The sequence below is a fragment of the Pongo pygmaeus genome, chromosome 14 (genome assembly GCF_028885625.2).
Source record: "Pongo pygmaeus isolate AG05252 chromosome 14, NHGRI_mPonPyg2-v2.0_pri, whole genome shotgun sequence".
Lineage (NCBI taxonomy): Eukaryota > Metazoa > Chordata > Mammalia > Primates > Hominidae > Pongo > Pongo pygmaeus.
This window is the reverse complement of record NC_072387.2, coordinates 30279254-30304521: the sequence shown is the minus strand read 5'-3', so window position 1 is coordinate 30304521 and position 25268 is coordinate 30279254. Positions and strand designations below refer to the sequence as shown.

At 44.1% G+C, this 25268-nt stretch overlaps 1 protein-coding gene and 1 long non-coding RNA gene across 3 annotated transcripts in view; one reads left to right on the top strand and one right to left on the bottom strand.

Moving 5' to 3' along the window:
- SPATA13 (spermatogenesis associated 13) overlaps positions 1–25268 on the bottom strand; it is a 327713-nt gene that overhangs the window by 243749 nt on the left and 58696 nt on the right. The window lies entirely within an intron of this gene.
- Positions 11798–16663, top strand: LOC129011199 (uncharacterized). Its single transcript, XR_008493270.2, has 3 exons — positions 11798–12346; positions 15790–15991; positions 16361–16663. It is a non-coding gene; the product is annotated as an uncharacterized LOC129011199 (long non-coding RNA).

The following is a 25268-nucleotide window of genomic DNA, read 5'->3' as shown; positions in this document are numbered from 1 at the left end:
GCCCTGATCCCTATGAGTGAGGCAGGAAACTGGACACAAATTCAGGACAGCGACTAAGAGAAGAAAGCTGGATGACACGTGCCGTAGAGAGCAGGTTTCTGTTTTGTTTTCTTTGATTCTGTTTTATAAAAGGTGAAGCATCAGCAAGGAGAAGGCTGCCCCCTCTTACTGACCCTGAGCTGAAGAGGATGTGGGAGAAGGAGCCACCCCTACTTGAGTGGGCTCAGGGAAGCTGTGTTCTTGGATGGCGGCCAGCGTTCAGTTCAGCAAGGACATGGAGGAACATTCAGTGATGACGTGGGGGAGTTTGGTTTCCTGCAGGGAAGGTTCTGGAGAATCTGGCAGGCATGTTTGGGAGGAAAGACCACCGAGGGATGTGGGCCAGGGGACGGGATGGCAGTCAGAGGCCAGAGGTGCCTACACAGATCAAGCATTGTGACAACTCAATAAGTACGCGAAGGAATATGTATGTTAAGTAGCTCGATTTAGCCATCCCACAATGTGTACAAATTTCAAAACCTGCTGTACATGACAAACACATACAATTTTTATTTGTCAATTAAAAAATCAGATATGATCCTTCACTCCTCCTATGAATCCCTAGTGAGTGCTCTCTTTGTACCCCTGGTGGTTTGGCAAGGAGGAGGCAGACAAGAATAAAACCAGGTCCTGGCTGTGGAGCTCACCCTCGCGTGGGGCAGACCTGGGGCCAGTGAATGGTGAGCACTGGGAGGAGGAGCCTGGTCCAGGCTGGCTGAGGACAGAGGGCAGGGCTGGGTCTCAGGCAGGTGACCCCGAGGCCAATCCCAGGGAGGACATCTGAGCAGGGAACCTCTGAGGAGGTGCTGGGAAGTGTGTCCCTTGTCCTGAGTCTCCCCCCCAAACCCCAGGGGCACTTTGACAGTGCGAACTTGGAGGCCCTGGCACTGTCAGATGGCAGGATCATGACCACAGAACACCATCCACAAGCATGCAGTTTGCAACAGTTTCCAGAGTAATTTCCTGGCAAAACCCACTCCAAATAGAAGTTTAGAAATCCCGATTCTTCTCTCAATCTTCAAGAAGGGCTATGAAGGATGGAAGATAACAAATGCATGTGGACACATGCAGACACGGTGCACATACATACATACACACACACACACACACACACACACACACACACACACACCCCCTTATTCAGTACAGCTCAGGTGCAGTCATGAAGATACTTCACTGGGTCTTCCTTACACAGTTCCAGACACACTGAAGCCCGACTTTTATAAGAAAACGGAAAATTAGAACTGGATGGAGGCTCCTTCGTCACCGGATCCCCACCCTCTATTTTGCAAATAAGAAGTGTAGCTCCATGGAGATGAGGTCACCCAGGTTCACAGAGCTCTGGAGCGGCAGGGCTGGTGGGAAGGGAGAGCCCCTTGGCTCCCAGCACTGTGCACCTCGGCGCCATTGAAGAATTTCATCCTGACTGTGTGCCCTCAGCTCTCTTCGACCTGATCAGGCCCCAGTCAGTCCCTGGCCTCCTGCCCCCAGCCCTTTAGTCCTTCCTCCAAAGATGACAGCCTCACCCATATCCACAGGATTTTGTGTTGTGCTCCGCCAACAGCACTTTGAACCATGAGAAGTCGACATGGGGCTAAGAAGCCCTAGAGCTCTTCCCGGAATAGCATCACTAGTAAACAGCCACACTGTACCAGAGGTCACAGTAGAGCATCTGAGATGCAAACAGACCTGTTAGAATTCACACAGGCCACTGAGTGTGTTCCTCAAAATACCCCCATGGGTGGGACACGTCTCCATCCAGTGACGCTTCCATTGCACATAACACTTCTGGACCTCTGCCTCAAGGCAGCAACAGCAGTGAAAAGTAGGCTTTGAGTCAAAGATATCTAAGTTAAAGCTTAGTTCTAAAACATACCAGCTAGCTGTGTGGCTTTGGGTGAGGTACTTAACTTCTCTGAGCCTCAGTTTTTTTCTTTTTAATTTTTAATTTTTAAAAAAATCTTTTATGTTAGGTTTGGGGTACAATTGAAGTCTGTTAAACAAATAAACTCAGGAATTTATTGTAAAGACCATTTCATCACCCAGGTATTAAGCTTAGTATTCATTATTTTTTTCTGCTATTCTCCCTCCTCCCACACTCCACTCTCAAGTAGACCCAAAGTCTGTTGTTCCCTTCCTGGTGTTCATGAGTTCTCATCACTAAGCTCCTATTTATAAGTAAGAACATGTAGTATTTGGTTTTCTGTTCCTGCATTAGTTTGCTAAGGATAATGGCTTCCAGCTCCATCCATGTGCCTATAAAAGACATGATCTCATTCTTTGTTATGGCTGCATAGTATTCCATGGTGTATATGTACCACATTTTTTTTAATCCAGTCTACCATGGATGGGCATTTAGATTGATTCCATGTCTTTGCTATTGTTGAACAGTGCTACAATGAGCATTTGTATGCATGCGGCTTTATGGTAGAATGATTTCTATTCCTCTGGGTATATAACCAGTCATGGGATTATTGGGTCAAATGGCAGTTGTTTTTAGCTCTTTGAAGAATTGCTACATTACTTTCTACAATGGCTAAACTAATTTATGATCTCACCAATAGTATATAAGCATTTTTTCTCTACAACCTTGCCAGAAGCTGTTATTTTTGACAGTTCAGTAACAGTCATTCTGACTAGTGTGAGATAGTATCTCACTGTGGTTTTAATTTGCATTTCTCCAATATTAGTGATATTGAGCTTTTTTTCATGTGCCTGTTAGCCGCATGTATGTCTTCTTTTGAAAAGTGTCTGTTCATGTCATTTGCCCACTTTTTTGGGGGTGCGGGGCAGAGTCTTGCTTTGTTGCCCCAGCTGAGTGCAGTGGTGTGCTCTGGGCTCCCTGCAACCTTCACCTCCCAGGTTCAAGTGATTCTCCTGTCTCAGCCTCTTGAGTAGCTGAGATTACAGGCATGCACTAGCACGCCCAGCTAATTTTTGTATTTTTAGTAGAGGCAGGGTTTTGCCATGTTGGCCACGCTGATTTCAAACTCCTGAACTCCCAAAGTACTGGGATTACAGGCGTGAGCCACCGTGCCCAGTCGCATTTGTCCATTTTTAATGGAGCTGTTTGCTTTTCTCTTCTAAATTTGCTTAAGTTCCTTACAGATGCTGGATATTAGACCTTTGTCAGAGGCATAGTTTGCAAATATTTTCTCCCATTCTGTAGGTTTTCTGTTCATTCTGTTGATAGTTTATTTTGCTGTGCAGAAGCTCTTAAGTTTAATTAGATCCTATTTGTCAATTTTTGCTTTTGTTGCAATTGCTTTTGGCATCTTTGTCATGAAATCTTTCCCTATGCCTATGTCCAGTACGGTATTGCCTAGGTTGTCTTCCAGGGTTTTTATAGTTTTGGGTTTTACATGTAAGTTTTTAATCCCTCTTGAGTTACATTTTTACATGGTGTAAGGAAGGGATCCAACTTCAATCTCCTTCATATGGTTAGCTAGTTATCCCAGTACCATTTATTGAATAGAGAATTCTTTCCCATTGCTTGTTTCTGTCAGCTTTGTCAAAGATCAGATAGTAGGTGTGCAGGTTGTAAGTATTTCTGGACTCTCTATTCTTTTCCACTGGCCTGTGTGCCTGTTTTTGTACCAGTACCATGCTGTTTTGGTTACTCTAGCCAAAAAATGTAGTATAGTTTTAAGTCATGTAATGTGATGCCTCCAGCTTTGTCCTTTTTGCTTAGGATTGCCTTGGCTATTTGGGCTCATTTTGATTCCACATGAATTCTGAAATAGTTTTTTCTAGTTCAGTGAAGAATGTCATTGGAACTTCTCAATGAACCAGGTATTGAAGGAACATACCTCAAAATAAAAGAGCCATATACAACAAAACCACAGCCAACATAATACTGAAAAGACAAAAGCTGGAAGCATTCCCCTTGAAAACTGGCACAAGACAAGGATACCCCTCTTACCACTCCTATTCAACATAGTATTAGAAGTCCTGGCCAGAGCAGTCAGGCAAGAGAAGAAAATGAAGGCATCCAAATAGGAAAAGAGGAAGTCAAACTATCTCCGTATGCAGATGACATGATCCTATATCTAGGAAACGCCGTAGTCTCAGCCCCAAAGCTCTTCATCTGGTGAACAACTTCAGCAAAGTTCCAGCATACAAAATCAGTGTGCAAGAATCACTAGCTTTTTCAATTATAAAATGGACACACTTATACTTACTTGACAGCACTAATGAGAGGATTAAATGAGATAATGGAAATGAAAGTATCTGTCCTCAGCATATAATAGCCTCTCCAAAATGTTTTGTTTTTGTCTTCCTCCTTTGGGGATTCCACCTCAGAAACAAAAGCATTAGTGTAAGTGACTTGGCAGTGCCAAATCTCTGTCTTTTCAATACAGCCAAAGCCTATTTGGATTCAAGTGTAGCCAGTGAGACTGGAAATCAAGTGGAAAACACAAAGCACTCCCTCTACATTAGTACTGAGAACAATCTTCTGACAGATCAAAGACAAGCCTTTTTTTTTTTTTTTGACATTCACCAAGTCCCAAGAGTTGTGCTGGGTGGGGAGGTTACAACAGTACACAGACCAGGCCAGATGCAGTGGGCCATACCTGTAATCCAAGCACTTTGGGAGGCCGAGGCGGGCGGATCACGAGGTCAGGAGATCAAGACCATCCTGGCTAACACGGTGAAACTCTGTCTCTACTAAAAATACAAAAAATTAGCGGGGCGTGGTGGCGGGCGACTGTAGACCCAGCTACTCAGAAGGCTGAGGCAGGAGAATGGCGTGAACCCAGGAGGCGGAGCTTGTAGTGAATGGAGATTCCGCCACTGCACTCCAGCCTGGATGACAGAGCAAGACTCCATCTCAAAAAAAACAAAAAACAAAAAAACAATACACAGACCATGGCCCTTGTCCTGGAGCTTACAGGTCTACCTGAGACACAGTTGGCATCATTACTGGGGTAAACAAATGCACAGCTGTCCAAGAAAGGTGATGTTCAAAGATAACTTCTGTGGAGTTGAAGACATTCTGGAAAGTTTATGTAAACATAAATCTTGCTACCTGACAGGTTAACCAGTGAACCTATAGCCCCCAACATAAATCATAAGAAAGAACAATTAGACAATGCCCCCAATAGTTAGCGATTATTCACTGATCTGTAATGTTTTATCAAACTTAAAAATAAGCAACTAATAAATTATCTGAATTTCATAATTATGTAGACCGTTTTGAAGCCATGAGTTTCACACCAAGAAAGTTATGAAGTTAGTAAATTCCTCTGCTAGAATCTCCAATCAGGTAATCAATTATTCTAAGTAATGTGTAGCCCTGTGACATACAGATGAGTCTCACATGTGTGAGCTGTTCCTTTGTCCCGTATACAGTAATCACCCAAGGCAGAAACTCTGAAGCTTTTCGATTTTGCCTCAATTTTCTCAGTCATAAAATGGAGATATCAGAATTCCCTACTGAAGGGATTATGGTGAGCATTAAATGAGTTGATATAATTAAGGGGGTTTAAACAGTGACTGAATCAGGTGAGTGAGTTTTCTATTACCATTGTTAATCTAATCTGATACCCAGATAACAATATCAGGTAGAGAGTTTTCAACACTAGAATCCTTCCTTCCACTTATGATCAAAAGATGTCATCCTATGTAAGCTTTCTGGGTTTGGTTTCATGGGCAGCAATAACTAAATTTATGTAGCCTCATAATTATGTAAAGGTAAATAAATACAAAGACATAACACTCCAATGTGGGATCAGGTGTGGGGCCACAGCATGGCCAGATGGGAGCTCATCTTGGGTTGGGTGTATTAAGCAGGAATGACACTGCCAGGCTTGAATTTGGCCATGAACATCTCCTTTCTGCATCCCATGGTCCATTGCCACAGCATCCATGGAGTAAAGATATAATAACGTGGAGTTAGGGCAGCATGGGGAGGAGTTTCCACACCAGCTGCTGAGATTAAAAGAGAGGAGGGGAATCTGGAGTCTCTCTCAGCCTGACTTCCTCTCACTAGTCCTCCCTGGACCCCCAAGGGGAAGGCTGGGCTCTGAACCTCCCCTCCCACCTGACTGCAGTGTTGATTTAGGGTCAAAGTGCTCAGAGACAAGAGAAGAGATCACACATACATACGGTGCAGCAATTCCAAAAGGCCAGGCTTGCCCGTCTTCAGGAAGTAACATTTCTCATGATGGTTGGAGGTTGGGGATAGGGGTAGGGTGGAGAGAAAACAAAGTAGTAGAGTTTATGCCCCAACAAGGTAAATCAAATTCCCAGCCCTGCACCAGTCCTTTCAGTGCCTTTGGTCATAAGACATTCATACAGAACATCCCTCATCACCCAGTCCCATATGGATGCAGTCACAGGACTCAGAAAACGCCCCGTCAACACTGGCTTCCCTGAGGGGCTCCATTTAATAGCATCAGAAAACCACCTCACTAGAAGTGAACTGAAGAGACCCCTCTGCAGATAGAGGGGGAAAATTCAGGACTTTGTCAAGAGGACCGACAGCTGCAGTGGGAGTGCAAAGAGCCACAGGCCGAGAAGTGGCCGAGATTAAGAAGTTCCATTTCCCCTTCCCCTATCAAGGATAAGGAAGTCCACTCCCTTTTTATGTGCAGGACGATGTGAGGGGCAGAATTGGACCTCTGGCCAGATCAGCTTGCAAATCTTACCAGACACGCACAGCAATGCACTTGTCTTTTCTTCATTCCTCTCCCAAAAAACAAAGCCACCAAAAGAGACAGTCTTCTATGTACCATGTATTCACAATTAAGAAGGCAGGGCCGTCCAAAGAAGCCATCCCTTCCATTCACTCAACATATATCCACGCATATATATTCTCTCCTATGTGCTAGACACTGTGCTGGGCTCTGTGGGTACAGCAGTAGGCAATTCACACAACATAGAACTTATGTTGCAGATGAGAAGAAACAGCCAAACATATAATTAACGGTGACACTTTGGACAGAAGGACAGAGGTCCATGGGGGCATGTAAGGTGAGCATCTAACCCATCATATGTCTCGTATGGGAATGGAATAATAAGTCTAAAGGTAAGTTTATTCTTTTGCTACTTGAAAAGCTGAAATGCAGATCTACGTGGTTAACCAGATGTGTAAGCTTTGTCTGTCCACCCCTTTCCAGAACTTCCAAAGAATCTCTAAATGGGTCCTAATGCACTTTCAGGTGGACATATAGTAGATATTCACTGAGGCTGTTCTGGACACTTTGTTCTATTCCCTCATCACTTCTAGTTTTAACTTTTCCTATTTATTCATTTGACACAAACTGACTAACTTCCTCTATTCAACTGTTTCAACATCTGTGAAATTCTGAGGGGTGCCCTTCATCCCATCTTTCTATCATAACCATAAGCTCTACCATCTTAGAGGACTTTTCATGGAGAAATGTGTTGGCTCCTTCCATCCATAAAGCCTGTCGTTAACGTACTCTCCAAAGCACTTGAACCACTGATGCTAATATGGAATATCCCCATGTCTCCTTGTATCAAAAACATCCAAAACCACTTTCCATAAACAGGCATGGCATTGCCAACGCAATTTGTCTAATGTAGCGTGGTCACTTTATTCTGGACCCATGCAGTGGTGGATTGGACTCCTCGGCCAATGAGAGCAGATTTCCACAGAGCCTACTTGGCTTAGAATTAGGACATCCAAGAATATTCAGAGTTGGAAAGTAATTTTGAGATTGTCTATCCCATCTTTATTATTGGACAAGGAGAACACTGAGGACCTAGGAAAGTGGGTGGCTTAGCCAAAGGCACCTGGCGAGTAAAGTCCCACAGCATCTGAGAGCTGGTATTGGAACCCTTGTTCTCGAATACTGTTTTCTCCCACCATCCCAGAATCCCTGCAGCCTGGCACCGTGCCTGGTAGAGCAACACACAATACATGGTTTCTCAATGAATGCATGGTTACTAAAGGGGTGTCGGGCACTGTTCTAAGACCTCTGCATGTTTTAACTCACTTACTCTCCCTACCAGTTCAGTAAGGTAGGTCCTGTTACTATCCTCCATCTCCCTAGGCAGACAGAAATTAAGATATTTGCCTAAGAAAACACAGATAGAAAAGGACAAGGTCGAGATTTGAACCCAGGCATGCTGACTGCATCTGGGATCTTACACAAGGCGCTGTACCCACAATGAAAGGATGAAAACATAACATCTATAACACTGAAGGAGAAGGAGAGGAATGGGGAAGCAATTTAAGAACAACAACAAAATAGAAACTGAGTGTCATATAAGTGTACAAGATTTTCACAAAGACACATGCTTTGTAACATATATGCATATGAATTGTGGGCTGATTACTCTGTGCTGTATATGTAAAGCGTACACCCTTCAGGCTGCTGGAGGCTGTAGGTTTGTTCAGACTGTAAAATATGACAGGGCACAACATTGGCATCCTTGGCATATAAATTTTGAATTACAGCAACTGGCATTATGTTGTTTATAAAAATTGAATTATGAATGTAAAATAATAGTCATAATAACCAGCTTCTGAAAGGTAGCTAGCTAAACTGACTTAATGTTTAAATGCTGGGGTATATGATCACAAGAAGTGAGCGCTGTTATTGTATGATCTGTCACACAGATTTTTTTTTAGAAGAGGTTACACTTCGTAAGTGACTGAATTCATTTCTTCAGTTTAACAATAAAAAAATGCATATTCTCCATTTTATATACAAGTGAAAAATGCATATCCTCCTTAACCTTTTCTCCTATCAGGTAGTATTAAACCTTTACACACTGGTTAAGAACCATCATAAATTAATGGTGTGCTACTGTTATTATATTTCACATATTTTCTCTTATGTACTCTTTAGAGTTCTATTAAATGCATTTTAAAAGTTCTTAGGGTTTGTTTTTTGGGGGTAACTATGAATTGCTTCTACATGTTAAAATTAATTTAAACTAAAAATGCATATCTGGTTTGCATATTAGACAGCTAAGCTTACAATATGGTCCTTGTAGTGTCATACAATTTCCCCTTACACTAAATTGGAAAGTTATCTCTGGGCATGCTGCTATTTCTAATGCCACCACTGCCACTGCCAGTAGTAGCCTTAGTGATGGCTTCTTGGAAATCTCCCACTTGGATACTTGGACAGAGCTAGTTTTGTTAAACTTCACATTCATCTATCTAAGATGGCTGCAGATGGATTTGCAGTTCTCTTTAAATCCACCCTGAAAGATTTCTGCCCTTTTCCCGGCTAAATGAACCAATGGTCTCACACTGCATAGTTGCTGTGGGGTGTGATGGGAACTCCGGGCTTCTGGCCTTGGAAGTGGCAGACGAGGGATCTCTCATGGTGTCCTTGACCTGACCCCTCTTTGTGGGCTTCTTCACCTCCTCCTCCATGCCGCCCTCTCCATGGTTCACGGTGGCCCTGAGCACAGGGTGCCTGTTCTTCAGAGTGTCCCCACAGGGCAGAGCCGCCCAGGAGCCTCCCGTCAGGCCAACGACACAGAGGCAGCTGTGGCTCTCTCATTTTTACAGACTCTGTATGCCTCAAGCACATAGATACTCCATAATAACACTTCCTTTGTGAGTTCACTGATGTTTGGAAAATCCCTTGTGAATTCCTACTTCATGGCATTAACAAGAATCCATTCCTGAAAATGTGAATGGTTCTGTTGGTTTCAAACAGCCATCAAGAAAACTAAGGGGTTGTTTTGGTGTCTTAAAATTCTTGTCTGAGTCTCAGTGGCTGAGACAGCAGCCCCAAAATCATACAGAAGTGAAACCCAAACACTGTCTTCCTCACGTCAGCAGATTCCAAGGACGCAGGATGGAGCCCCAGGTGTCTTAGACAGCTCAGCCCCAAAGTGGGTGCTCCTGGGACATCTAGTGGCCATAGAGAAAAATACGCCCACCGTGGGCCCAGGTAGCAAGGGAAGTCTATAAGGGTGCTTAGATATCAAGTGCATTCAACCTCCCCACTTTTAGCCAGGTAAGAAAGCTGCGATCCCAGGTAAGAACGGCTTGCCCAATTTCACATCTCCAACAGGAGGTGTTGGTACTTACTTCTCATATATCACTTCTACCCGAATTTTGTTATGCAGGAACTCCACGTGAATCAGCCACGCAATGAGTGGTTGAGAAGTTTTAGCAGCCTAGAGTTCACTAGGTATTTGCATCAAATGCAGTGATTTTCCAAATTCTACTACACATTCCTTTGTAGATCACGGCACTGAGGCAGAATCCTAGCTCTGAAACTCTATGCTAACTTACCTCCTGCAAGGCCTTTCCTGAATTCCACGATTATAAAATGTAAGTAAACAAAAATGTTCTTGCTGCTCAGACACTTGATGCTTTCTATCTGAAACAAGAATATCACGGAGAAAAACAAGTTTGTGCTCTAGGTACTGATAGGTCTCAGAAAATTGAAACAAAACAGTAAAAGAGAATTCCTATTTTTCAGCCCAAAGAGCAGCAGGAGAGAAGAGAAAATCCAAGAGAATTGGGAATTAGAGCTGTTGTGCAAGGTAGAGAAAGGAAAAATCAAAAGCCAAGGTTCCCAGTCCCAAAATATCCTTGCAGGAAGCTAAGTGGAACAATTTTCCACAGAAAGCATGAGACATGTCGTATAAATAATGCGGTGGGCAGGGCACAGTGGCGGGGGGGTGCGGGGGCACAGCGGCGGTGGGGGCACAGCGGCGGGGGTGGGGTGGGGTGGGCGGGAGGATCCCCTGGAGGCACCGGGAAGTGCTGCACGGGCCCCTGAGCTGCTGGCTGCCTCCCGCCACAGGAACGCAGTCGTGGGTCCAAGGCCAGGATGTTGAATATTTATATTCTGCGTATAAAACATAAAGATTGAGAAATTTAGACACACTGTACTGTGTCCAAAGAGTCCTTAAACTCACATCCTTTCCATTTTCCATGTTCTCTTGTCACCAGGCCAGTATCCACAGCCTGGCTTTCATTTGGAAACGGGAGGGTGAGGAGAGGTGCTGTGGTGGAGATTCCTCACAACTGCCCGGAACATTAATGTCTCACATCATTGGTTTAAAAGAAAAAAAATACATATATTTCTTTTTATCAATAGTTAGAACCCTGAATGAAAGTGTTGGTCATTCTGAATTTTCTAAAATTTATTTTTATTTTTTTAATAATAGTTTATTGTTGTCGTTGTTGTTTGTAGAGATGGGACCTCTTTACGCTGCTCAGCCTGACCTCAAACTCCTGGTCTCAAGCAATCCTCTGGCCTCAGCCTCTCAAATTGCTGGGATTATAATCCTGAGCCACTGCACCAGGCCTATTTAGAATTCTAATATACAACTGATTCTTAATGATAACCAAGAAATAAAGACTTGGAGCTCAAATTGTGCCCCTGAGGCCTGCGATTCTTGAAAACCGTGCTTCCTCCTCCCTTTCTTCCATTTGGAATTGTGTTAAGCACAGAGACCTGAGGAGCCCGGACACAGCACAGGATGCTGGTGTAAGAAGTCAAACCCTGCCTCCAAACACACTCCTCACCAGCTGGTAGGGCTTCAGTGCATGCAGAGGAAGCGAAAGGACTGGCAAGGTGCCCAGATGAGGTGGGAGGACCAGAGCCAGGACGTCTGAACCTGGTGAGGAGCTGCAGGGGTGGGCCGGGGCTGAGGAGGAGGAACAGGTGCCGGGGAACTCCTAGGACCCCAGGCTGGCGGCCACTGCCTCCTCTGTCCCTTGGGCACCTCCCTCTGCCCTGCCCTGCCCTGCCCTGGAGAACATAACTCTTAGCAGGCTCTTGCAGCCTAGACTTTTGACGGCACTGCTGCCTCTGACTCCAATCGCTACCACTTTCCCCCTAAAGCTCCCACCTCTGAAGATTCGCCTCATATCATCTCCTCTGTGTAATCTCTTCTCAGCTTCCCCTTGCCCCTAAGTCCCCACCCCTCCATCCCCAGACAGGGAGCATTATCTCCGCTGGCTCCACTCTACTAGACCAGCAGAGAGACAGAGGAAGCATTTACTCCCTGGCTTCATTCTGTGGACCACCCACTGGGCATAACCTCCTCCCCTAAGGGTGGGGTGTGCATGAGTGTGTCCCAAGTGCCATCGCCCAGGCAGGTGCAAGGACGTGTGAAACTGGAGGCGACAGCCTGGCAGGCTGTACCTGGAGTGGCTGAAAGGAGATAGGGAGGGATGCCAGGCAGTCCTTAAGGGGACCTGGGGAAGCTTCATCTTCAACCCCAGACAAGGGTCATTCACCTGAAATGCCAGGACCAGGAAGTCCTGCCGGCTGCAGGCACAGCCTGTCCAACGTGATTGGAAATCACTTCCTGCTGTTCATGTCCTCTTGGAAGGTCAGGTGACCGCAACAAGGTATGTGCTGCGTGGAGACTGGGGAGGGGAACTAGGGTCTCCAAAAATTTCAGGAGGCTAGCCCCAGCAGTGCTCACTTGGAGTTCATGTGCTCAGTGACATTCATAAAAGGTGGGGGAAATCCGGAGAAGGAAAGAGGTGCTCCCACAGCCACCCAGCTGGCGGATGGCAGATATGGGTCTAGAGCCTGCTTAGCTCACAGTACACTCACCTGCAAAAACAGCTGGAAAACCCTCAGGTAACACAACTCAGATATTTTAGTACTGAAGTTAGCAAACAGCACATTCTTTTGAGAAGTGGGTAAGGCCTCCCAGGACAGTAAAGCTGTACCAGTTTAGGATGCTTGCCCCTTTATTTGGGTGTCTGAGTGTTACACAAATGACTGCCACTACCACACGTGGTGGGTGGCACGAGGCACCTTGGCCATAAAGTCCTGCCAGCGCGCGAGTCACAGACCATGCTCAGCATTATGCATGGTGCCTGCATTTGGAGCAAGACAAAGGCAAGTTTTAGAAAATGCCTCCACATCCCTGCATTGGAACTTCTGGCTGAGGCACAGCATGGAAAATGCCTTCGCCTCTTGTGGATTCTTGCCCAGGGCTGAGACCTGGCCAGCTGCCATGCTGTGTCCTGGGTGCTGCTCCAGCTAGACGCCAGCTGGGTCCCTCCTCCTTTCCTGTCTGTGTGCCTGACCAGGGACAGTGGCCTCTAAGCTATGGCTCCTGGGTCTCGAATCCTATACAACATGAGGCAGCCCATCCGTGCTGTCTGTTTTTGTTTTGTTTTGATGCTCTCCTCTTATAACAAGGATATTTGATTTCTTGTGAGGATGAGTCAAGTGGGTAAATTTGGCTCCGGAAACTGACTCGTCAGCGTTATCAGATTTCAAGGAACTAGAGTGCATTAAAGATTTTAGTCTTTTGTTACCAACTAAAAATCAACTGTTTTTTAATATCTATTATACTTAACAGTTTCTCATAAATTCATGGCCCATATCAATACTGTGACTTCCCCAGATTGTTCAGAAAGAGTCTGAAAGGTCTGGCGCGGTGGCTCACACTTGTAATCCCAGCACTTTGGGAGGCCGAGGTGGGTGGATCATGAGGTCAGGAGTTTGAGACCAGCCTGGCCGCACAGCGAAACCCTATCTCTACTAAAAACACAAAAATTAGCTGGGCGTGGTGGCGGGCACCTGTAATCCCAGCTACTTGAGAGGCTGAGGCAGGAGAGTTGCTTGAACCGGGGAGGCAGAGGTTGCAGTGAGCTAAGATTGTGCCACTGCACTCTAGCCTGGGCGACAGAGCAAGACTCTGTCTCAAAAAAGAAAGAAAGAGTCTGAAAATGTCTGCAAATGGAAAGAATCCAATTTCCCTCTTCTTGGTTTGTAAAGGGCCCTGCAGATACTGTCTGTTGGCTGCATGACAGACACTTGAGGTATCTTCTTCAGGATATTTACACATGTGGTGCGCATGCCTTGCTGACAAATAGATCGTCCACTCCCTTCACAGTCCATCAGTTTCGTGTTTTTAGTAGCCTGAGGTTGGCACCATTGCATGTATATTACAGACTCCTTATACAGGCCTCCTAGATATTGTATGCACTGCTTAAGTTGCATTACAGCATGTTACATTTTAAACTTTACTGTGACCACTGACACCTTCTTAGGTGTAGTCATGCACTACTTACTAATGGGGATACATTCTGAGAAATGTAGGCGATGTTGTTGCTGTGTGAACAATACGGAGTGTACTCACACAAATCTAGATAATGTAGCCCAGCACACGGCAAGGCTGCACGTTGTAGCCTATTGCTCCCAGGCAACAAACCTGCACACATGTTACTGTACTGAGTACTGTAGGCAGCTGTAACACAATGGTAAATATTCGTGCATCTAAACACATCCAAATGTAGAAAAGGAATAGAAATGTGGTATTATAATGTCGTGGGGCTGCTGTCCTGTATGCGAGGCATCAATGACTAAAATGTCATGCTGGGCACAACTGTATTGCTATTGTTACTGCTGCTGTTGTTCATATTTTACAGCAAAGCAGACAAAACAACTGGAGAATCAATACACTTGTTTTAGGCTCCTCATCATGTCCAGGGTTAGAAGACTTTAGGCATTGCTTATCTTTTTAACCTTAATCCTGAATTTAAGTAACCATTTGGTAGCCCCTGTGTCTACTTCATTAATACCAGTTCCTATCCCAATTAATTTCCTTTTCATAGGTCCTTTTGGTTTGTTTTGTCATTTTTTTCTTTGAGTTTCTTAACATGAATTCTGACTTGTAGTTTTAATTTTCTTCTATAATAAAGAAGGTATCTGAAGCTATTTCCTCTAAATATAACTTTTCCTGGATGCGATAAATTTGCTACGAGGTCTTCTAGTTTGAATTACTATTTCTTTAACTTGGAATTTCAGCCTTGACTTCTCCTTTGCTTTAGGGACACTTTATGAGAGTGCACTCTAATATTAAACAGTTCAGCTTGGGTCTTTATACAATTTATTTATCTATTTTTTTATTTTGATCAGAGACTGATGACTCTAAAATCTCTACTTTCCTGAACTATTTGAAATGTTTTCATCATCAAGAACCTAATTGAATTTTAGAAATTTTATAAAGTACAAAGGAGAAAAAAATAAGGGAAAGTTATATATTCTATATTTGTAGGATGTAAATTTTATATGTATTATTACATGAAATTATGAACGTAAGATCCTCTTCATCCTTGATTACTTATGGTTTACTAGATCTACTAAATTATTAAATGAAAATATTTAAAATCATTCATTATATTTGTGCTTTACCAACTTCTGTTTATATATTTTTATTAGCTTTTGCTTTATATGTTTAGTTACATGTTGCTTTGTATATTATACTGTATCTTATTTTCTAAACAATATAAGGTAATGCTAAAAATGCAACAGTCATCTGGGAAATGCAAATTAAAAGCATAGTGAGACAACACTACACCATAATGTGTGATAGTGAATTTTATGTGTCCATTTGACTGGGCTGAGTGATACCCAGGTGGCAGGTAAAATATTATTTCTGGGGTGTGTTGAGGGTATTTCTGGGAGAGATTAGCATTTGAATCACTTGGCTGAGTAAAGACCCACTCTCCCTAATGTGGGAGGTGTTGACCAATCCTTTGAGGGTAGGAATAGAACAGAAAGGCATCAGGGAGAGTGACCTTGGCAAAAAGGACATCTGTCTCCTACCCTGGGACGTCAGACATTGACACCTGGTTCTTGGGCCTTTGGGCTTGGACCAGGACCTATACCACTGGCTTCCTTGTTTCTCAGGCCTTTGGGTTTAGACAGGAACTACACCAGCTCTCCCACATCCCCAGGTTACAGACAGCAGATCCTGTGCTTCTCAGCCTCCATGATCACATGGGTGAGTTCCTCATCATAAGTCTCTTTCCATATATCTATACAGATTCTATTGGTTCCGTTTCTCTGGAGAGCCCTTGCTAATACAAGTGAAAAAGCCAACATGAAAAAGAGATAAAATACCAAGGATTGATAACGATAAAGAGGAACTCCCACACTATATTGGGAGTATAAATTGGCACAGCCACTTTGGAAAACTAATAGGATTTACTAGAGCTGATGAAACTGCCTTTGCAAAATTTTTAACGGTAAGAGAAATTTAACCTAACTAACTCCATCTTGCTTCTATTCTCACAAGCTAATTGCCTTTGTTAACTTTAAAACAGAGAAGGTAACAGTCCCTCCCTGAAACTAACTCCCTCCTTGCTCAGGGACTGAAACTGCCTTTGTAAAATGAATGGAGGGCCACAAGATTAGGATTTTGGGAGGGGTCTGAATTCTACTAAGATGCAGGCTTAAATGATAACCAGCCACTGTTCTCTGGCTTGCTTTTCTATAATTCCTTGCCTCTTAGGAGACGTGGCCAGAGGTCACAGGATTGGTGACTTTTCCAATTGTTCCTATAGATAACACTGCTTTTATATTGCCTAAAATTGTTATTCTGAGATGTTTTTCAGACTTCTGCATTCTGGCAAATGAATGACTGCACCTGACCCATGACTCATGACTCAACCAGTCCAGTGGACACCACCCTGAGGTGGACTCAGTGCACCAGGACCATTTTCCACACCCCTATGATTTCATCCCCAACCAATCAGCAGCACTCATTCCCTAGCCTGCTGGTCACCAAATTAGCCATGAAACCCATGAAACCCCTACCTAGCCTAGCCTCTGAGTTCTGAGAGAGGCTGATTTGAGTAATAAAGTAAAAACTCCTGTTCTGCTTGGCTAGCCCTGTTTATTAAACTTGTTCTCTACTGCAATACTGCTGTCTCAGTGAACTGATTTTATCTCTGCAGTGGGCAAGAAGGATCTGGTGATTACACTGATCAATATGCATACCTTCAAAGCAATTACATCTCTAGGTATATATCCAATAGAAATGGGTGTATGTTTACCAAAGATGTACAAGAATGTTCATATCAGCTTTATTCATAAAGTCCTCAAACAGGAAACCCAAATTTCTTTCAATAGTACAATTAATAAGTACATTCTGGTATTATACGTTGGACATCTATACAGCTACAGGAACTAACAACAAACTCGTGCTACCCACACATCATGGATAAATCTTGCAAACATATTGAGTGAAAGAGGCCAGACACGAAAGAGTACACACCATATGACTCCATTTATGTAAAGCACAAAAATAGGCAAGACATTAGCCTGGGCAACATAGCAAGACCCCATCTCTACAATTTAAAAATTAGCTGGTTGTGGCGGTGTGTGCTAGCTACTGTGGAGGCTGAGATAGGAGGATCATTTGAACCCCAGGAGTCAGAGGTGTCAGTGAGCTATAATCACACCACTGCACTCCAGCCCAGCGACAGAGTGACACTGACTCTTAAAAAAAAAAGGCAAAAGAAATCAGGATAGTGGGTAACTTCCTAGGATGGGAAATTGACTAGGAGGTGACAGGAGGAGGGTTTCTGAGGCTGTTTCTTAACCTAAATGCTAGTACATGAGTGTTCACTGTAAAAATCCAGGCGGCTACACACTTGACTTAGACGCTTTTCTGTGTATGTGATATACGCCAGCAAAACTTAAAAAAAAAATCTAACACATGGTTCTGCACAGCATTTATTATGAAACAGAACATGCAATGCTTTGTATTTTTTACCACGTAGTAGAATTCAAATTTGAAGGAAAATTGTGCCAGGCACTGTGCTAATCCCTTCTCACAAATCACTTTAATTGTCCACGTTGCCCATTGAGGTGGGTACTATGATCCCATTCTCCAGATTAGGGAAATGAGTCTCAGAATGGAATCAGTTCGTCTGAGACCACACACCTGCCACCTGACCATGAGGAGGTGAGGAAGGCAGCCCGGTAGGCCGAGAGCCTGCAGTTGGAACAAATCACAGCAACCCTGTGGCTCAGCCTGTGTCTCTCTGCAGAGCAAACATGATCTTTTCCCATGTATTTTATGGGACTTGCTTGGCGATTCTTCACAACTAAAATGAAGCCTTAGCATTCTTCCGTTGAACTTCTCGACTTCCCTTGAGGACTGATTTTATTTCATGACCGTTTGTCATGAGCCTGGTATTGTTTACAGTGTCATTTTACACACTAAATTTCTCCCATAACAACATTTACTCTACAATGTTTGTAATAATTTAAAAAACATGTATTATGTGACCTACCTAATTGAATTTAATAATCTTACAGCTTGTTTAGGGCATTTGATGTTTTCACGTCGCAGCAATTTAAACTGAGAGAAGAAAACGTTTATGCAAAATGCCTGTTTCCAAAACCTTTGGCTCATACTAAAAGGTGCGTATAAAATAAGGCTAAAATGCAGAACTTTTTAAAACCTCATAGAAGGAAAAGAAACATAATACAAAGGTCATGGTTAAAAAAAAGGCTAAATGTTAAATTTAGCTCTAAGCTTTCTGGAAGACAAGAAGAACATAAATCTTCTTATCTGATAAAAGGAAATAGATCAGTTATTCAAAGAAGACAATCTTTCAGGTACAAATTTCCAAGAATGCCACAGAAACGTACAACTTTGTCAGAAGGATTGGCAATGAGTGATATAAGTTATACATAGGGTGATATTCAAAAATGTCATTGTAAGAGGAAAATCTTACAAACTCAGCCGCCCTGGATTTTATTTTTAGAGAGGGAGTTTAAGAGAAACACAAAAGAATAAAGGAAGAAAGGGAGGGTTTGAATTTTAAAAGGCTCACAACTTATTTCTCCTATCTAACTGTAACTTTGTACCCACTGACCAACCTCTCTTCACTCTGCCTACCCCCACCCCCACCCCCTCCTCTGGAAATCACCATTCTATTTTCTGTCTCCAGGAGATGAATATTTTCAGATTCCACATGTGAGTGGGATCACGCAGTATTTGTCCTTCTGTACCTGTCTTATTTCACTTAACATAATGTCCTCTAGGTTCACCCACATTGCAAATGACTATAGTTAACAATAATGTACTGTATATTTCAAAATAGCTAGAAGAATGAACTTTGAATGTTCTTATCACAAAGAAATGGCAAGTATGAGATGATGGATATGCTAATTACCCTGATTCGATCATTAAACAATGTAAACATGTATTGAAACATCACAAGGTACCCTATACATTATCATGTGTCAATTGAAAATTAAATCAAAAAGAGGCCAGACGCAGTGGCTAACGCCTGTAATCTCAGCACTTTGGGAGGCCAAGGTGGGCAGATCACGAGGTCAAAAGATCGAGATCATCTTGGCCAACATGGTGAAACCCCGTCTCTACTAAAAATACAAAAATTAGCCGGGCGCAGAGGCAGGTGCCTGTAGTCCCAGCTACTTGGGAGGCTGAGGCAGGAAAATCGCTTGAACCCAGGAGGTGGAGTTTGCAGTGAGCCATGATAGCGCCACTGCACTCCAGCCTGGCAACGGAGCAAGACTACGTCTCAAAAAAAAAAAAAAAAAAAAGAAACAAAAGAAATTAAATCAAACAAACAAAGACAGCAGAGGCCCACCAGGCCATCACTGTGGTGTGGCTTTGCAGCAGAGCAGCTCCGGGCCAGGCTCAGGCAGCCACTCCCCAGGCAGGGCAGGAGCCCTCCACCTTCCGGGCTTTAGCTTCTCATCATGGAAGAAATGGAATTAGTACTTTGCCTGACTGCCTCCTGGTCAGAGCACCCTGTGAAAAGCAAAATGCTCCACCAGTGTAAATCCATCATCTTACCTCCAAGCAGCACCATCAAAATGGAAAAAAATTAACCCCGCTTCCCAAGGTTGGGGAGCAGTTAAAGTTGCCACCCACCATTCTCCTGGCAGTCCTTATTTTGAGGGTGACTTCATTTGTTCCACTTACAGTCATTTCCAATAGAGTCAGGAAGGGTATTTAATAGGAAATCTCAGTGTGTGATGAATCAGCACAGAATCAGGAAAACGTGCGGCGAAATATGACCTTTCACTACGAGCAGGCCATGCCCAATATTTCGTCCTTTCCCTTTGGCACGAGGCTGTCAACAACAACAACAAAATTCCCTCAAAGTTACGAGAGACATAAAATTTGGGGACAAATTCACTGAGGCCTTTATTCTCCAGAAAAGTATGTTGTTTTCTCCAAGCTGACAATGGTAAATTCTAAGCTGGAGATTACCAGTGAGCTCAAGACTCTGTGTGTGCAAGATGCATGTGCACGGAAGTGTGTGTTCATGGGTGTGCGTGTGTGTAACCATCAATCAAGGTCCAGAACCTGGGAGGTGCAATGTTCTCAGTGTTCTTTTCCCGAGTATCCCCATGGTTGCTACAAATGATTTCCCAATCCATCAAGCTGCAGGGACCAGTGCTGCTGAGATGGGAGAAGTGGACGCAGTGTTTGGCCACAAAAAAGGGCAGCATCCATCACATAAGCACCTGGACTCCTAGGCCCCACCCCACTACTCTTGGCCGTGCAATCCCCTGCATGTTTGTCATAGCCAAGACGCATGTCCAAGGCGAGGCAGCTAAGGGAGAGGAGTGATAAATCACCAAGCCAGAGAGGCGGTGCGGAGAACACCCAGGCCAGCCGCTGCTGATGTTCCTCTGTGTGACCCAAGCTGAAGGAGAGACGTGACCTCGCCAACACCTGAAACACACACTTGAGATTTAATGAGTTTGTGTGTGTTCCACTCAACTGAGCCAATACTGGCATTATTCACTAAGACACACATTGCGAAAGGGTTCGTTATCAACTCAGCCTACTTGAGGATATATTTACGGAGGTATTTTTATACATTTGTGTCATTCTACCAACTGTAAACCTAAACAGACAGTAGGCTTCTGAGGAACTATTTTTAAATGCACGTTTCCAGTGGTGTTTCTCAACATGGGATTCTCAGACCACGTGTTAGAATGAACTGGGAGAGCTTGGTAAGATGCAGATTCTTGGGCTCCACAGCTGGCCAAGTGAGGCAGCCTCTCTGGGATTCACACTTAGGGATTTCTGTCTTTATCAATCTCTCCCAATTATATGCATGCACTTTGCATTTTGAGAAGCTCTCCCCTTTGAGTTAGTTCAGTAAGGTTTACCCCCTGGTGATGAATACACCAGCTGACCGCCCGTGAGCCAGTGCTCTGAGAAGCGAGTTAGCGCATGGGTGTGGACGTGCGCTTGTGTCTGAGATGTGAGTTAGTGCATGGTGGTGGACGTGCACTTGTGTCTCTGATCTCAGTGAATCGTGAGGATCGGCACCAGTGGCTTCACACAGCAGCCTGGTTTGCTTTGGAAACAGAAGCACCGTGAACATGCAACATCTCAGAAAGCGGCCTATGGATTTTTCCACAAAGGCTAGAACTGCATCGTTGGCTTTCCAACTTGAACTTTTACATTTTGTGTTCATTTTTCCTGTGTCTCCCATTCAGCTAGGGTTGAACATTTCCATTGAAACCAATGGAGCTTATCCATCAGCCTCAGGGCAAATAGTATCTCCCTAAGATTTAGGAGTAAGAAAAGAGTCACAGAACGACCTTCTGGACCCTGCTTTCTCCCTCACAACCCACACTAGGTGGTCATAGCCAACTCTCCTGTGACACAGAGGACACCGCGCTTTCTCAGCAAATGTGCCTGAAGGGAGCTTGCGCTGCCCCTAGAGTTGGTCCATCTGCCTTGAAATGTGACACACGTGGCTGCTTCTGTGCCCCACACAAACCAACAGCAAGGAATTCCCTGGTACACTTTCCAAACTGGCTTTAGGCAACATTTTTCAAACAGGATAAGGAAAAGGCGAGGACTGTGTGTCAGATACATTCCAATTGACCGTTACGCCTCACTCTGATTCCACCTGCTCTTTGCAAAGCTTCCATTGGTGGCCAAGTCCTCTCTGCCCTTCGCTCGGCTGAGGTCAGCCTTCCCTTACCTGTCTCACGCTTTCCCACCTTCCTTCTAGACATGGCTTGTGTGTGACCTTCTCCTGGGCTGAGTGAGAATAAATGGGATGCCCTGATCCACCACTCATCCTGACAACTGCCTTTCCCCAGCCCAGCCCTCACCTCCCTTCTTTTCTACTTTCTGATAGATATTTTCCCACTAAGAAGAAGAAGAATGAAAAGAAAACATTTTCTAAACATCATCATGATTTCTGGCACAACTGCATGTTTATCTGTGCTTCCAACATCGTTTAACCTTTGACCTACAAGGTGTTTGATAAAACTGATACCTTTTGTTTAGCTTTATATATTATATGACGATATCTTTCACACCCTGTGAGATTTCTATTTACATGTGAGATTCTGATTCTGAGTCATTTAATTTGGACATAGGCATCATAGATTATGCTACTCTGACCTGGGTCAAAATTTGTCAATAGGGAAAATGAGTTTTAGAGAGAGAGAAACAAAAACCCTTTATCTATAAAATTCAGGTTGAAACATCCTTTATTAAAAATCCAAATAACTTATATAACAATTAAATTGCCAGGAGATTCTTCAAAACATGCCACCTTTCATTTAAGAAACAAGCGTCTCCCATTTTCCAGTGTGGTTTTGAGCTACTGTGGGTTGAATCAGGCTAAGTGGATAGGGCTGCACCATTTCAGTCACATCCTACCCCCATCCCACAATGTTCCTATAGATAAGAGCACAGGCAGGCATTGTGATTTTGTTGTATTTGTTGTTTCACAGTAAAACTGCCTTAATTGTGCTTGTCCACATGCAGCTGTAACCATGTGACCCACCAGCACCTGGCCTCATTGTTCGTTCCCCCTAAGTCTCCGAGTCTCCCTCAGGGGCTTCCCAGTGGGCAGCAACTGCAGTATTTTAGCTCGCGGTGCTCTAATCTGAGCAAAAGCTGCTTGTGTTGGGCCAACCACAATCTATCCTCAAAAACTGGGAAGAGTTTTATAAAGGAATGACAGCAAACAATCAGCAAAAGCTGAAGAGAAGAGCCTCAGACTACTAAAAAATTTAAAGCTGGGGTGCCTTGAAGCCACCCTTTTCCCCCTTTCAATTGGTACAATTTGGATCCACAGGAGAGGAGACCTAGTTGGATTCTCCTCAAGTCATTTCTCCTCATGAAAACTGAACTTTACAAAATTGGTGCTTGGCAGGCTTTGTGTTGTGGACCCTGTCTCCCATAGACCCCAAGACTCTATTTACCCTTGCCTTCCAATGTCCACAGTGTCCTGGTGGTAGCCTCCTCTCCAACCCCATCTGTGTGTCTGTAGAACACAAAAGTGTAGTTACACCTGGTTTCCTGTCAAGGGTGGTGCTGTGAATTTCTACACTCCATACTCTAATGACTACTTGGCATGCTCTTAAAAATATATAGACAGATGCTGTTGGTTGAGCCATGTACCACCTGGGAGGCCTCAAGACTTTAACTTCTCAAGCCACTGATTTCCTAATTTGAAAAACCAGGTTTGTGAGACACACGGGGCCTTTGTCCAGAACTTGATGCACAGACAGCACTCAGTGGAGGTCATCCCCCTCCTCCCCAGGCCGAAACCCTGACTTAACGCTCTCTCCGGTTTTGCTGGCATAGGGCACTCGCCATTTGGTTTGGCCACCCAGCATCTCAAGCTTGTCTGTGTTTGGGGGATTTCTGCCAAATGGCCTTTAGTGGAAGTTTTAGAGGAACTGCTACTTAAAATGATCATCTGAATATGCTCACCTCACCAAACGGTGCTTGTGATTGGCCAAACATTGCCCGGCTTCAGTCTTCCTTGCTCCTAGAGCAGCTGCATGCAGCCTGGGCTCCACCGGTCAGAAAGGCCCTCACCATACACAGGAGTGAGTGGCCCAAGAAGGGAAGGTCAGAGCTCAGCCTGTCTTTGGTGGGGACAGTGCTAGAGGTAACTGAAAGTGTGCTTTCCTGGAGCAAATGTGATATCATTATGACAGCATTGATAGCTGTTCTTAAATCAAGTTCTGGTACAGAAAACAATGCACAAAGCCAACTACAGAATTCCCCCAACCCCAGTCACATGCAGGATTGGGAGAACAAATGGCAACTTACAAAAGGCAGAAAAGAAACTCAAAACCTATGGACCCCTCCAGTCCACAGAACAGCAAGAGACAAAAGGAAGAACAACCAGAGCAAGAACTAAGAAACGACCCCTCGAGGCCCAAGAATTCCTATTGAGAGTGAGAAAGAAAAGTGCCCTTTTATGAACTTGATAATAAAAGAAACCTAAATAAGTCAAAGCGCTTGCCAACTTTTAAATTCTGATTTACCAGATGCAGAATTGTGATTTGCCAGATGCAGAATTCTGATTCTGCACATTCTAAAGACTAAACTTGTGAGAAGCTGCAAATCTGCTTCCACTATATTTGTGCTCTCTTAGGAAGGAGGCCACTGAGGCTCTCCCTACAATGTCCCTTCCCACCAGGCTTCCCTCCTGCCGCGAAAGTCTGCAAGGTGGAGCTATCAACACCAGGTTGGTAAGTTAAGTAGTAGCTGGTGGAGGGATGACCAACAGCTGCAGCCACAGCCAGGCGCAAAGGCAGAATTAAACGTGGAACAATCAAGACAGTGTTTCTAGCGCTGTGGTGACATCATACACCATGAACGTTTTATTCATTGTGTGCACAGAGCAGAGAAGAAAGGTTCACTAATTATAGAGAGGCAGATCAGGGAGCAATCCAGATTTTCTAACAAGCCTGCACTCTGGTTTGTGGTGGTGTAAACAATAACTTTTTTAATCGTCTCTGATAGAAGGTATGTGAGCACTGGAGCAATGACCACAAAACTGCCCCTATTTCCCTGCCTGTGTCACGGGGCTGCCTGTCTGGGCCATTGCCTGGGATGAGCAGGTTTCTCTGGATTTCTGTGCTCCCTTTTAGCCAAGACTAGAATTACCTATGATTGGTGGAATGCAAAGTCCTAAGAGTCCCCAGGATTCCACCCAATTTTTTGATGTTGTGCTTCCTTATTATAACTATAACTCCTGCATCCTAGTGAGCTGTGAATTAGATCAGAGGTTCAAGAACTCCAGCCCATGGGCCAAATGCAGCCCTTGCTTGTTTCTGTAAATAGAATTGTTTGGATACGAGGGGCCAACTCACTTTCCTGTTTGTGGCTGCATTCGCGCAGCAATGGCAGAGCTGAGTCATCACCACAGAGAACATATGACCTGCAAAGCCTAAAATCCCTACTCTCTGCACTTTACCAAAGACGTTTGCTGACCCTGAGTTGGATGCTATCTTGCTTCTGAGCACAAAGAGAGGTTCCCTGCTAAAGTGCTGCAGTGATTTGTCCTGCTTCCCTGGTACTAACTGCTGTGTGCATTGGAGGAAACAGAACAAAAACTCCCTTCCCAACACAGACTATGTTGGAATATCAAAAATAACCAGATGGTTGGGACTCCAATGTAAACACAGAACAGAGGGAACTAAAGCCCACTGGCACAATTGAAGAAGGATTTGCTTTTATAGATGTGGCCTTTT